Genomic DNA, 14,453 nt, shown 5'->3' on the forward strand with positions numbered 1-14,453 from the left:
TTTCACGACGTAGTGCATCGCCTTAAGTTTTTTTTTATCTTAACCGTCTCTAATATAATGTTTATAGATGTGTGAGTGATATGTGATTGAGGTGTCTCAAAAATAAAGAAATTGTTTGGTAAATAGGTAAACTAGTCATAATGTAATAAATCTATTAAATAAATAGGAGGTTTATTCCCTCTAATTTACAACTTAATGCCTTTCGGATAAGTATCATTATCAATCCAATCCGCCATAAACAGGCCAAGAAAACAATATTATATCCCACAAATGTGGGAAAAGCGGCAGTATAAGTAGTAATGGTGAAAATGTATCATTTTCATTTTGAATGATGCTAAAAAGAGAGGATATTTATATACGGAGTCTCGGTGGGGGGCGAGGCCTCTCTGAATTAAAGTGTCTACAAATTGTATAATGTCGACAAACAATATTACCCCACGGAAATATATAGGCTATTTTAAGTGGCCCACTGGCAGTTACACTCGCTAACGGTTAATAAAAAGTATTCAATCGAATCGCGCCGCTACGCTGGCTGCAGGAATATCGGGATTGGGAAATTCGGGAAATGATTTGTGGCTTGTATTAAGGAGATATTGGTGAACCCTCTTTTTATGGTAAGTATTAAGCGTTTTAAGTCATTCCGGTATGATGTTTTATTGTTCATAATGTATTGTAATGCTGTATTTATAACCGGTTTTAACCCCTCCAGCGTTTGAAGGCCATATATGACCGCGCGTCCATATTTTATAAAAGTATTTTTGTCTTTTTTTCTATCATACAAAAATACGTAATTGTCTCAAATATTTAAACTCGAATGCATTAATAAAATCCTAAAAATAGCCAAAATGAATAATTCATATTTTGCACCGTCATCGTAACAATCGTTTCAACTTTTAAAAATATTTCTTATTTTTAAAAGTGAAGGTATAGTTTTCTTACAAATTCCCTAAAAAACGAATTTGTTTTCCAAATATCGAGTTCTCTCAATTTTTCTATGATTGGAGTAAACAATTAGGTAAAAATGTAGTTAGCGTTTTTGACAACATTTTTAATGTTTGATATTACAATTGTATTATTTAGAAATAGTCATGTTTATTTTTTCACCGAAAAGATAATTTTATCTAGTTTCTAAAACAGTATTTGATGTATACATATACACAGAAAACACACATACTCACTGGGATCTTTCGTGCTGAGGATTTCATTTACACATGATTAAAATTTAAGTGGTATGGATTATACTAATTAATTATAAATATATTGAAAAGTGTTATTCAATATCTTAACATTACATGGTCTATTATTCCTACTTATTCTCTTAATTTATTAACGCCTAAGTTCAATTTTCTGAATTAAATGGGGAGTAAAAGATAATATATTTTTAAAGTGGAATAAATTAGTGAGTAAATATTAAATTGTTTTTATCGTTTATCAAACGAAAATTATGTAAAAAATGATATAAAAAGATTCGATAGCTTGTGGGAATTGAACCCAGGAAGAAAATGTAAAAAATGAAGGTAATTTTGGTAGCTCTCAGTCAAAGTTGGGATAGTTAAGAATTTCAGATGCTGATATAAATCAGCTCAGTGCACTGGTCAGAGCACTACCTCGGCAATGCAGAGTTTAGGGTTCAATTTCTAGATGCAACCGAATCTTTTTCTGTCTTTTCTGTTTCAGTGGTTAATATTGTCGTCAATTATTAAATGGTAGGTACTCAATATATTTTCATTTGTTTTGAACAATATAAAATTACACATATTGTGTAAAAATAAGTTTTTTTGTTATTATTTTAGATTTATGATAAACTTAACTCATGGGATTGAACTGACCTCCATACATATTCTGCAATAATTAATTTATTACTATTATTAGGTATACACAAGGGTTAAATAAGATTTTTAGCTATTAAAATAAAGATTTATTAAGAGGTATTATTTATACAAGGGCGAAAAAAGCATTCTAACCATAGTCTCAATAGTCTTGCAGATCCTCGTTGCGAAGAAAACAGAGAAACAAATAACGAATATTGTTATTTCCCAGGATGCTCTGGCTTACCGCCCCTCTATGAGGATATATGGACCCGCGATGCTGCGCAAATAAATCCTAAATAAAAAGAGACAACTTAGCTCCCGCTGGGATTCAAATCGATGACCACCGCATGGCCTTATAAACCAACCAGCCAACAATGGATTTTGTCCGGGTACGTAAAATTCCAGAAAATTGTTTTACCGATTGGGGAAATTTATTTCAGGACTGTTTTAGGAGGGAGCAAGTATTTGTACTTTAAAATTAGTAGTGTTATTAATTGAAGATATCTTAAAGTGGCTAGAAATAATACTTAAACGAAAAAACATTTAGAGGTAAGTAAACAAAGAGTCTGCAGAACGTCGGAGTAAAGAAAAAAAAATTACATTCAAAATGTGGAATAAGATTGTGATTAAAAAACATAATGAAGAGATTTTTATTCATTACTCAAAGCGTTTTTCAAATGCGTTAGGTACTAATAATGTATCAATGAAGTAATGATTAATCACAATCATTTTGATAATAAAGATTTTTGGAAAATATTGAGTAAAAAAAGTTAATTTATTAAGTAATCAATATTTTAATTATCCTTTTACGGGCGGCCTTTTTTAAACAGTTGTATGACAGTATTTTGTTTTTCTATTTTAATTTAATGGTATGAAAATAAAAATGAACAAAATGATGAAAAAATCACTCAGCGATATATATATTTTAAAGTTGTATTATTAATTTTATGTTGTAATTGCACCAGACTGCGAAAAACCTTAATTATATTTATTACGTTAATAATTCAGTATGGATATAATTAACCTTAAATATTAATGAAACAGTAGTGAGGAGTGAATTGATGAGAACAGTAGATAATTGTGAGATAATTAACCTTAATGTATGCGTGCACGCATCCTCATCAGGACACGGAGCGGACCCTTGTCAGCCTCTCCGTGACGTCACCGTGTCCGCTCCGGACCCTACCTCCCCCTCCCCTTTCCATTATTAAAGGATGCTCCCCCCTGTCCCCTACCCTACGCCCACCCTTTATTATATCTAGATTAGCACTTCAGTATTCGCTATTTTAAAGATGTAAATAGACGCAAAAAATGTAGAGGGTGCAATATATGACAGGCGAAAATATGATCACTCAAAACCAATGATCGAATGTGTATTTATTTATTTATTTATTAAACGCCATAAAAGGCTTCTACAAAAATGTGATACATGAGATTATAAGTACACAGTGGTACATAGGCGAATATTAGTATTACATTTAAGAATACAACAATATGTATACAAAACGACATTGAATGTGATACAGTTGAAATTTTCTTAAGGCACAGAATGCTACAATAATAGAAAGCACTTCATTTAAACAGGATGAAATATACAGAAAAGGTGACTTGCCAACAGATAGTATATAGTCATAGATATATCTATCCAACAGATAGTGTATAGTCATCAATTATAAAAAAATCAAAATATATTAACTCAAAGTAATATATATACTATTAGCTTTATTTGGTGGCTTTTCAGAGACTGATTAAAAAAATAAATATTTTAAAGACGTAAAAGTACCTACTTGTTTTTCAATTTTTCAAAAAAAATTACATTAGGAACTACTGCAGTGAGACAAGACAGATATGTATTTTTAACTATTCAAATGCAGTATCTTTAACCCTTCAAGCCTCTGCCTTATTAACCGTTATATTTCCTAAAGACGCTTCCAGAAAGTCGGATAATTTGTGTGTATTTCCGCTTCCCAATAAAATCCAAATAAATAGAATCATTTTGATTATATCTGAAAACTAAAAACTGTTTTGAAATGTGATAAAATACGCATTTAAATTTTTATATTAGAAATAATTATATAATTTTTGAAGTAACGTTTTGAAAATGGCTCCATTTTTTCACGTAAACATTGAAAAAAAAATTACTAAGCGAAAAAATACGTATTTTATTAGACAAATGTATTATAAACATTACCTTACTTTTTTATCGTTTCATATCAAAATAATTATTAAAAATTCGCAAAAAGAGTTAATTTTTTTTCAAATTGCGGTTGGAACCATTGGATTCATCGAGCTGTTCATTTTAATTATTATGTGGTTAACTTTTACCTGTCAATATAAAGCTTGGTGTTTTCTTTTTTAAATAACCTTTAGTTTATATTTGTAACTATGAGAGTAAGGGAGACACAACGATTTCTATGAGACCATATATGAGCTTTTCCGAAAAGCGAACAAATTGACAAAATATATATTTTATATAGGTATGTATAATCATCATGTGGAAATAAAATGGTACACCCTGTTGCATGCTTAAAATTCTTGCAAATTAAAATGTGCGAATGGGTTGCCCTGAAAAGCTTTCAACTAGTGTAAATACGCAAATAATTTGTGTTCTTACTCTAAATATACCGTCTGAAGTTTCACATAATCATATCATCTCATTGGGCGTCATGTTAAACCGCGAGGAATAACAATATCTAAGACACACATGATAACCCACCCTTACAGGGTGCGCGGAGAGATCCTTTCGGTGGAAGAGCCTCACGTCCCCGCTGAAGCCTTAACAGCCCAAGTTTCATTTCAGGACATTGAATGGAGACCCATGAAGGACCAATGTATTGTGCCAAATCTGTAAAATACGTCCATGTGATAGGACTTCCGGGCGGAGAGGAAGGGTGGCCGGAAGCATCCCTCCGTCAACCCCTCGGCGTCTGACTACAGCGGTAGCAGAAGGGTAGGTACGAGTACAACACAGGAAGGAATTTTTATCGAATGTATTTGAAGCAAGAAGGTTTGCCACAAAATTTAACAACTCATAAAATTGTTAGTAAATTAAAAAATTGTACGAATGCGAACTGTTTCAAGATAAAAAATATATTTTTATTTTATACAAGAAAAGTTATGGTGGTGTATAAAAGCCTGTAGCAGCTGTTTATAAAACTTGATTGATTTTGCTTTAGATTTTAGCTTATGGCTCAGATTTTCTTTGCTAACTTATTATCAATATGTTATGTACTTCTTTTGTCTCGTACAAAATGTGGGTGTTTAGTCTTACGCTGGTTTTTTTTATTTATTTAAATAATAATGAATTACTGTGACTTTTTTCTTCACTAAAACAAGGCACCACTTTTGTTTCGTTTACGTTTTTGTATTTCAATGAGCCTATTTCACTCCACCCATGCGATGAGTATGAGAATTCCGACTATGGAATATGACGCTGATGATCCTGGTGGTCAGAAAGGAATCCAATTTTACATAGATAGTGAACCTGATGCCTTTATAGATCAAACTTTCGAATGTGCTAATGCAGATGATGACACTATGTGACTTTTCAAATAAGTAATTAATTTTTCTGGTTTCCTATATAATATTGATATGCATGATACTATTCCGTAATTGGGTACCAATTCTGTATAATTTATTTATTTATTCCTTTAGATTTACACACAAAACAATATAATAAGATAAAATTAAAATATTTTTAGTTATTATAGATTATTGTACCTTATCAGGTCGAAATTATTGGTTCCTAACTAGGCAAATTGCCCGTTCCAAAGAACCAAAATATGTGAAAGTAAGTGTGTGATTTATCTATATCTATAATATATCTCATTAATGTTTTAATTTGTGATGTTTAATCGTTAAAATCTTATGTTAGAATCGAACTTGAGCTGTTGTGTATGTTTCAATTGTGTATGAGCAATAATTAGAATAGTGGAAGATACATATAGTGTGTGATTAGTCTATGTCTATACTGTTTGTTTATTGCATATACTATATTTGGTTGAATTTAATTTTTTTTTATTATTTGAGTGGAGATAATTATAACATTAGAAATCTAAGGACGGGACAGAATTTAAACAATTCGTGAAATTTTAAAGTTATTTTTGAAGTTCTGTTATTATATCATTATTGGCCAGTAGTTTCACATAACTGAAATAATAACAGAATTTGAATAGAACCTAAGATTGTTAAAGGTAAATGGACTCATATTTGAACACCTGTAACAATCTCTTATTGCTGTGATTGATTTAGTGAGACTAATTATACAAAAACAAAATGTTATTTCATATTTAGTTAATTTTCTCTATTAGTTACTGTCACACTAATGCAGATTACATGCGATATGTGAATAATTTGAATAAACCCGATACAAGCACAAAAGGATGTAAGCTTTCAGCCTGCAGATAACAACTAACGACACTGTTGACGTGATGTTAGTCTCGATACCATGGGCGGCGGAAGCAGGCACCCTCCCCGCCCCTGGGCTCCTGAGTCCTGCCCGGCGCCTGGACGCCGCCCCAGATAACCGCTGCCACCTGACGACACGCCACTGGCTTATCTCGCACGTGGGGAACAAAGGATATCACCGCAACTTGAAGTCCACGTGTCGTGACTGACAATGATGGCGTTATAATACTAGATGAAACTGTTTTACTATAATGATCGTGATTTTTAAGATGTATTATTGTCATTAAATTGTTTTGGCAATCATGTTATTTTACGTAACATTTTAAAGATACACGTACCTATAATAAAATATTTCCTTCAAAGCTTTTTATTTGCTAATTAGATTAGCTGATTTATTTCCGTTATCCTTTTTACACTCTTCTAAATAACTTCAATCAAGCTGAAACTTGGCAAATAGGCAAAAAGAGCTGTTAAATCGATTTCAGAAAAAGATAGGCAGTAAAAATATACAAAAATAATAAATTATCCAGTATTTCAAAGAAATTATTACAATTATATCGAAAAATGCGTTTTAACTGTAAATAGTCGATTAAGCTGAAACTTGTACATAACAATAAAATCAGTTAATCAATCGATTGCACGTAAAAATAATGACTGAAATCACGTGGTAAGAAAATATTATATCAAGTGTGTGTGTATATATCACTGACATAAAATTAATGCAATAATTTTATTCTGGTAGACATGCGAAAAAATCTATACAATGTTCGGTACTTACAAATAAAAGAAAGTATACTTCAATGCAAACTCTTAAAAAGAGTCACAATACAAGAAGGCCATTAATATCAACATATCGCATCAGTTAATGCTTAAAGAACAGTGAATTCTATACATAATCTTCTCCGTGGATGTCCCCTGGCGATATATTCAAAACCTCCAACGGAACGGGGTTGTTTTTAAGGGATGACCGGACCGGATATTTATGTTCGGAGGCTGCCCGGGGCACAGAAAGGAGAAGAATGATTCCACCCTTAGCTGATGAGGCAAATACGATTGTAAACTTTTCTAGCTATGCAAATCGGACAAGTGAAAATATATTCCTACGTTCTTGGTACACATTCTGTGGAAACTGTTTATTTATTTATCCTCTTTACCATGTAAATTGTACTTTCCTTTTATGTGGATGTTTTAATAAATAACCTTCAATGGTCTGCCCGTAATACGTATTACTGTAAAGCGTTTTTAAAATACATATGTTTTTTTTTTTTTAGAATGCTTTTGCATCATCATATAAATACTGGTAATTGGTAGTAAAAGCATGTATAAAGTTGATATTACTTTTATTATGCATAGTAACTTGAAAAATATAATTGAAAAACCTCTGGGATGGTACATTGGCACAATGATGATATTTGAGGAAACGAATACAGAGTGCAGTCAAAGTTGGTCTAAAATATTTAATTAATTAAAATTTAATTATAATAAATATTTAATTATTAATTTTATTTATTGTACTTTTATACAACTTATTATTTTTAAATTCCTGGATAGAAAAGTTCAAAAAAAAAAATACGGGTTAATTTTTTATTGAACTTATCGAGCTAAAGTAGGTTTTTATTAAAGATAAAACAAAATTACATTTTTACTTAATTAACTAGAAATAAATAAAACATTTCACATAAATACATTACATAACAATATTATTCACTTTTGGTGTTTATTGATTGAGCATAAAATTGAACAATTTTTTTTTAAATTTTTAATTTTGTCTAGTAGGCCCCCGTAACCAATGGATTGCTTGCCATGGTGAGTTTCTATGGTGATTAAACGTATGTTATCATGTTGCAGTGTAAAGTGTGTGTGCACTTGTGAGTGAAAGTCAGTTCTGTATTTGTATGTATGAGTTTATGATTTATTTTGTATATAAGGAGACGTGTATTATATTCATACAATTTTAAGATTGCGTTGATGCGCAATTTTTATAAGGCCAGATGTCACCGTTTGGAATTCTCACTGTCTCACGAAAAAATATTGTACTTAATACTCGTAGTTTTTTTTTTAATTTAACTAAAATCAAATTTAATAATATAATTGTTAAGTTGTGCAAGTATTTTTTGGTTTTAGTTATTGTTACAGCTGTTTCGGCTTTCAAGGCCATTTTCAAACTGTGGTTTAGCCACGTTTAGACGACTTATTAATATGATTCTATTTTACCCCCTCCCAATTTAAATGATTTATCACCAGTTAAACCAATTTACTGATAAAAATAATTGTGACAATAGATTTCATATTCTGTGGGGGTATTTTGAAGTCTGTTATCCCCACATTAATGTTATCTTAATTGTTTAATAATGATGTACCAGTTATTAATTTATTTAAATGTGTTATATTGTTTAGGTTTTGTGAACATACTTAGTTGATAATTATATCATTAAATTTGATTTTAATTAAATTAAAAATAAAAATTAAATAGAGTTCTACGAATTAAACACAAAAACAATAAATAAATTATACTCGTAGGTATATTTAAAAAAGATTCTTCACTGTGCAGAGGTAAAATGTATTTTAGGGTAGGAAAGGACTGCAGGCGAGTGTTGCTGACTAATTTGGACCGGTATCAGTGTGCGCAAATACATTCAGAAGGTACGATCTTTAAAATGATTTACCTGTACATATGGTTAAGATTCCAGCGCAGGTATTTTCGAGTTGTATAAATTTGATAGAAAAAATTGTATTCCATAAAGTTGCCAAAACAAAACCGATGAAAATTATATTTGTAGAGCGGACACGTTCCTGTTTACTTCGCCATACAAAAGCCTCAATTCCATCTAAAACACTACAACAGCCAAAGTTCCGCAAAATAATATTGGCAAACTTTTAGGAAATGGAAATCCGATGCAGCCCTGTAAAGAATAATAAAGCAGTTGTGTATTATCTCCAGTAAAAGTGCCCACGTTTAAGGCTTTCTAGACAGCTGTTACGCCAGCAGGAAATTACGCTTCCTTTGCTAGCCAGCGTTTGACGGAAACCGGACAATTTTAAAATGACGCCATGGCCCACGAAGCTTCCTCGCTTTATTTTTGGTTTCTAAAACCGTCCGTGCGTTATGTGACCTGAGATGGGTTTAAGTATGAATCTACTACAAGGTCGGAGAAACCTACTTAATGTCAGAGGAAAAATAGAGCATATTTCAAATCATTATTTACTTATCCTACTTATTGTTATTTTATCTTTCAGTATTACAAATTGTGTATTAAGAAATATTTCAAATTATTACTTGTCTATCCTACTAATTGATCATTTATCTCCCAGTGTAACAAAATGCCCATTTAGAAATATTCCATATTATTAATTGTTTATTCTTCTTATTGTTACTTATATTAATTAGTGTGATCTATGTGGTACGGGAGATCCCAGTTAGGATATCATTATCTCTATATGTTATTAAGAAAAGAAGACAATAAATCATTATTATCATTATCATTTACTAATAATTTCTCAAATTTTTCATCTTCTTATAATTCTCTAACTTCTCCATCCTCTTTTTGCAACCTGAACTAGCTATATATCATTTTTTTTTTATATTATAGTAATATATAGAATCTATGTCCGAAAACTATAAAATTCACCCGCCATAACACAGGGTCATCCCTAGCAAGGAGGGTGAAATGTCAAAAAAACCACATGTACTCTCTAAATAATTAATCAATAAAATTAAAATAAATACATTGTTATTTTACCTTCTAGTGTCACAAATTTCCCATTTGAAATATTTTAAATTACTACTTGCTTAGCCTCCCACTAAACTTATTGTTATTATCTTATAGGGTTTCAATTTATCCATTTAGAAATACTTCAAATTATTAAAATAAATATTCTACCAAACTTCTTCTTATTTTATTTTATCTTTGTTACAAATTTAGAAGAAATGCCACAAGGACTCGTCAAACTTGAATTAAATGTAAATTTTGTAGTGTTTTTGAGAATCTGATAATAGTTTCGTCCTTCCAAAATTTTGGCAATTGCAATCAAATCTACTTACAATGCTTTTTATTTTTTTTTAATTTCCCGACATTATCTAATAGTGCTCTTGATTTTTTTATAGTTATAATCAATTTGAAGAACAATATTCACCCTTCAATTGCAGCCTAGTGGAAATATACTTTACCAGCCATGTAAATTTAGAAGCTAAGAATTGTTGTATTACCTACTGATAAACTGTGTTTAGGCCTTAAAAATCTCCTTTCAAATAATAAGCAAGAACTTAAAACTATGGGCCCTTTTTATAAATTAGAGTATATTTAGAATACATATATTTATACAAACATGCCGCAGAGCTTAGTACAATTAAATATTTCAAGATAAACATAAAAAAACGGTGTACAAAAAATTCGCAAGAGAATGATATTTTGTATCCATTCATCTCGAATTTGAATACATCAGAAGAAAGAGTCTGCATGAAATACCCATCGGCCATCTCCCATACAAGTCTATGCGCAGAGTGTGTGTGATCAGAATAATATGACAAATATTAGAATAAATTGTAGGCGCCCAGGGCGAAACCCCGCACATAAAACCTCTCGTATTCTATTGAACTTTTTGTGTTCTTATCTACCGGCTCTTGGACTGCCCATAAAGCTTTGCCTCGAACATGACGAACACGTTAATAAGTACGCTGAAGCAAACAAAAAAGTCGAAACATTTCTATAAGCTAAAAATATTATCGTACGCATTGATCCTTCCCTTTTTAGGGTGGTTAGGTATTGTCGGTTGTTAGGGGTGAGTTTTAGGGTTTTGGGATCGGCAATAACAAATAATTGCGGCCCAACACGGACGAGAGAGGAGATATAGTAGTAGACATTGTGTAAGATGGAAGTTTATATCGCATTTGTTCGGGAGGATAGATTTGTATGAATAGAAATATGAGGAGGACTTTATTGAATGGCGAGGGTGCAACCTTTTTTCGCTGCACGAAGTCAATACATCTCTGGAAAAATAAAATGTGTAATTTATGTATTTGGTTAGATCTTATGAATAAGAATGGAAATGCCTTTTTTGGTTAGGGATGGAAAATATCCACCCACACTGAACTTATATATTATTTAAACAAATGGTATATATTATTATGGTAAACATTATTTAAACAAATTTGTAATCGGAATAAAATGTTAATTTTTCAAAGTGTGAAGAAATGGTATAGATTATTTAAACAAATTTGTAATCAGAATAAAATGTTAATTTTTCAAAGTGTAAAGAAATGGTATACACTATTTAAACAAATTTGTAATCAGAATAAAATGTTAAATTTTCAAAGTGTGAAGAAATGGATTCTATTGAATACGTTTTTTTTTACACTAACCCATACAAGAGGCTCTGAGGAAACTACTTTCCCTCAGGGCTTAAGTCATCTTTTGGGATGCTGTGTGGACGGTCTTTTTTAAGGAGAGGAAGGAGAGGAAGTTCTGGTAAAATAAAGGATATGAGTGATGGGAGGAATCTTGGAATCAGTGTGTCCAGGAATGACCGACATTTTAATATATCCCTCATCCTGCGGCGCAAGCTGATGGGTGGAGAGACCAGTCGGAGAGGTCAAAGGGTCTCCCCAAACCAGCCTCTCCCGAAGTGGAACTTATTTATTATTTTACATTACATCATTTTAAACAGCACTTAAACATTTTCTATAGAAATCACTTCATCTTCGACTTATGTGCAAAGAATCATAATCGAAGCAGTCGTTTCCAGAATTTGCTAAGAAAAAGAGATGGAAATCATAATGTCGGTTTTTAAAAAATAGTTGACATATTGCTCTGAAATCTGTAATAAGTAAAAGCATTTATAATGAGTTGTCTGTAAAAATAGAGCACGTGAATGTACAATGTTTTGCGTACCGTGACCTTTCTTAACATTATCAAAACATAAACCGCATTGTATCGGGGTAGCATGGGATAGATTGGCCCACGGGGTATGGATGGCGGCGCGGCGGTGCGGCGGTACGGTGGTGCGGCGAACACCGCAGGCGTTTCATCGCCATCCCATCAAAATAACCAGACAATTAGCCCCGTCTTTCCACTATTCATGGGACTGAATAACCGGCAGCCGCCCTCAGACCCCACGCCGCCCAGACCGCTTCGTTAGACGGAAGAAACCGCCCAACCTGACTGTGGCCTGCTCTCAGTTTGCAGTTTAAAGACGCTACCTTATATTAGGAAGGAAGTATTGTCAACCGGTAGTTTCATAGGCACGAGTCATGCTGCCGTAGTGGCTTTAAAAAAATAGTCGTCTGTGTAAATGCTGATATTGATAAAATAAAATTTTACAAATCAACAAACTGAAAAACGATAAGAAGTTCAATTTGTCTTATGATTACTAATTGATTGATTGAGCTTATGTAGCGAAGTCCGGTCTTAACTCGACTGTTTTGCATTTCTTCTGCCAATACATTTGTTTGTATGTTCCGCTTCCGTTTCAAGATGGTGGCCATTTTAGTAACTTAGTAAAAATTATTTTTTTGAATTTTATTCTCATTTTTCAATATTGTGGTACCTACCTACCTGCCTGAAGAAATATTGAAAAAAATAATTCATACTGCAATATTGAGACGTTTCTTTAAAAAACTCGTAAAATTCCTTAAACAAGTAGGTAGGTATTTAAGTACCTACTTACATATCTTATTATTTCAGAGGAAACTGTGGTTTTAATTTTTAAAATAAAAGAAAATTAGAAACACTTAACTATTTGCATACTTATAACACATATTTTTTAAATCACGAATTCATAATAATACGAAAATATACCATTGTATTCAATTAACTCCTCTGCTAAGTGATATTTTATACTAAACTTACACAATTTACTTATAATTCTACTTGCCTTAGAAATATAGACCTTCGTTATTATCAGAATGGTCGGCTCGCCGCCTACTTACAAGGATTTCTCGCCAGACCGTCCTCATTACACGACTCCTGTTGTCGAACAATCAATAGAATTAATTTAGCTTTAAACCAGCCTCGTACTGTACACACCCACCAACGACCACCCTTAGAGGCCACCTTTAGGGTTACCTACCGCATCCTAAAACAACATCACCATTATATTTTTGTGAAAATAAGTAATGAACATAATAAACCACGCAAGTGAATTCGATAAATCTGTTGTAATTGTTATTTATTATTCTTCTGGAGCAATTTTTTTCAGTGTGAAGAAAAACCTTCGCGAATTAAGTGTTTCCTAGATATTGATAAAAATAAATGTTTTATAAATGAATAAGCCGAGGAAAAGCAGGAAACATAGCGATATATTAGGTACCTATATTTGATATTTGTTTAAACCGTTCGGATTCGAATTTTTCTCTTGGTAACATTTATAACAATAAAATTAATATTTATTTTTCGGAATAACTTTTTGAGTAAAACCTCAAATTGTAATATTTAAATATTGAAGACAATGTTAGTAATTAATTTTATTTAAATATTGATAATGTCTTCAATATTTAAATAAAATTATTGTTGCTTTGCTTTCTCAAGCTAACGTTCCATGCCTAGATGGTAAATAATTTAGTTGAATTATTTGTTGAAACTTTCTACATACATATAAATTTCTATATAACATATAACCACTGGAGCGTTTTTCGCTTAATTTTGGACAATTTTCAAACACCCACGAGCATCCACTAGTCAAATTGTGGCCAAAATGTTATATTTACTGTAAAAATATGTAAAATTACAAAATGAAATATGATCTTGTTTATATTAGTTTATATTCAAATGTATAAACTAACTCAATAAATAATAATAATAAATAAAAAAAAAACCAAACGCTTAAAAAAATGGAGAAATATTCATTATTTACATTCTATGTAACTGTTGACTGAGCGTCAACTTAAATCATTTATTTTCATTGAACCAATAATTCTATTCTAATAATGATACGATTATAGTAACAGTGTTTGATATCACTTATTTTATTTTATTTACGGATGGTTTTTAACTCCAAAAGATTAATTGGCACTATACACTACACTAGACGTTTGCGTAAAGCATCCGTATACAAGTCCCTGCCTATCGAGTTATCAAAATATCAGTTATCCTGAAAGTACTCAAAAGATCTTCATCAAAAGATTTTGAAAAATTTCAACATTATAAAACTCTACGCAAAATATGCTCTACTCAAATTTAAAGGAAAACATGAGTACCTTACTAACCAACACGACTAAACTATAACGACGAAAACATCATA

Source organism: Hesperophylax consimilis, chromosome 8, assembly GCF_061612785.1.
Source record: "Hesperophylax consimilis isolate HC1 chromosome 8, BYU_Hcon_1.0, whole genome shotgun sequence".
NCBI lineage: Eukaryota > Metazoa > Arthropoda > Insecta > Trichoptera > Limnephilidae > Hesperophylax > Hesperophylax consimilis.